This window comes from Triticum aestivum, chromosome 1D, assembly GCF_018294505.1.
Source record: "Triticum aestivum cultivar Chinese Spring chromosome 1D, IWGSC CS RefSeq v2.1, whole genome shotgun sequence".
Lineage (NCBI taxonomy): Eukaryota > Viridiplantae > Streptophyta > Magnoliopsida > Poales > Poaceae > Triticum > Triticum aestivum.
The window spans coordinates 107,619,145-107,620,951 of NC_057796.1; the positions used below are offsets into that span (position 1 = coordinate 107,619,145).

At 36.0% G+C, this 1,807-nt stretch overlaps 1 non-coding gene across 1 annotated transcript; it reads right to left on the minus strand.

Moving 5' to 3' along the window:
* Positions 1-970: 970 nt before the first annotated feature.
* Positions 971-1,044, minus strand: TRNAR-UCG (transfer RNA arginine (anticodon UCG)). Its single transcript has one exon. It is a non-coding gene; the product is annotated as a tRNA-Arg (tRNA).
* Positions 1,045-1,807: the final 763 nt, after the last annotated feature.

Genomic DNA, 1,807 nt, shown 5'->3' on the forward strand with positions numbered 1-1,807 from the left:
CAGCTAGGGATGATTTGTGTAGCCTACACAATATTTAGTCGTAAATTTGTACGACTATGTAAATTTAATTATGTTTTAAGGTTAAAAGGTAGTGTTATCGATTTTCTCAAAAATTACAAAGTTTGACTTAGGTCAAAACCAATATGCAGACTCAATAAAAACGGCACCAGTGCTCCGTTGCAGACCATGTCATTGCAGCTTACAGTTTTTTTAATAATATAAAACTGTACAATTGTGTCAATTTTATTATGTTCTAAGCTTTAAAATAGTGTTTTCAATTTTCTCAAACTAAAGAACGGAAAAATAGGTCTGGTTTGTGTAGCCTACACAATTTTTTATAATATGAAACCGTTGATTATGTAAATTTAATTCTGTTTTATGCTTTAAAACATTGTTTCCGATTTTTCTCAAACTGAAGGATAAAAATAATTCGACCCTACAATGTTTCAATAATATAAAATTGTACAATAATGTAAATTTAATTATGTTTTAAGCTTGATTTTCTCAAACTAAAGAACAGAAAAATAGGTCTGGTTTGTGTAACCTACAAAAAAATTAGTATTATGAAATTGTAGGATTGTGTAAATTTAATTATGTTTTAAGCTTCAAAATGGTGTTTTGGATTTCTCAAACTATAGAATAAAAAAATAGATCCGGTTTGTGTAGCCTGCAAAAACTTAGTATTATGAAATTGTAGGATTGTGTAAATTTAATTATGTTTTAAGCTTTAAAATGTTGTTTTGGATTTTCTCAAACAAAAGAATGAAAAAAATCGACCACAGCGGGAGTCGAAACCCATTATGTTTTAAGCTTGATTTTCTCAAACTAAAGAACAGAAAAAATAGGTCTGGTTTGTGTAACCTACAAAAAAAAATAGTATTATGAAATTGTAGGATTGTGTAAATTTAATTATGTTTTAAGGTTTAAAATGTTGTTTTAGATTTTCTCAAACTAAAGAATGAAAAAAAATCGACCACAATGGGAGTCGAACCCACGACCTTCTGATCCGAAGTCAGACGCGCTAATCCACTGCGCTATGCCGTCATCTGTGCGGAAAATGACGATTGTATTACCTATTACGCATCTAAATACAAAAATGACTTGCACAACAGGAACATGGAGCCAGTGACCGGGCCTGGGCCTAGGTGATTGATTAGGTGTGGCATCGATTTCTCTAGGAAGACGTACAATCGCACACACACCACTTTGACATGCGGACCATACACACATTTATATACGTGCATGATAGGAAAATCCTTTTTTCGAGGGTACCTTAGCTTTATAGAAGGGGAAAAATATGTACAAGGATTTTACAAATGCGCTAGTTGGTAGTCACAAGCCGATCCCAACCAAGCCTCCACCCTCCTAATGCTACTCTACTACTCGGATATAGGTCGTCCTCCAAGTGCTCCTGCCGTAGCCCAAGTCCTCAAATCGTCGAAGATCAAGTCCACAGTCTCTCATTCATTCTTGATTTGGCTTGATCCGAACACTCTCGCGTTCCTCTGTTTCCAAGTGTCCAGCAAATGTGCATCACGAATGTGTCAAATCCTTTCCGAGTTTGCTTATGTATGCGTTTTCTAGCTTCCGTCCACCATTGCACCAATCGTGACTCACATGTTGGGCAAAGCTCCGTCCTCAATCCCATCCTGGTCATGCATCTGTACCATACTTGCCTTGAGAACACACATTGTTGCAATATGTGGTCAACCTTGTCTTCCTCTTGATCACAGAAGTAGCATTTTGACGTTTGGTCTTGCAAACCGTGTCTAGCCCTTCTATTAGACGTCCACAATCGATATTGCAC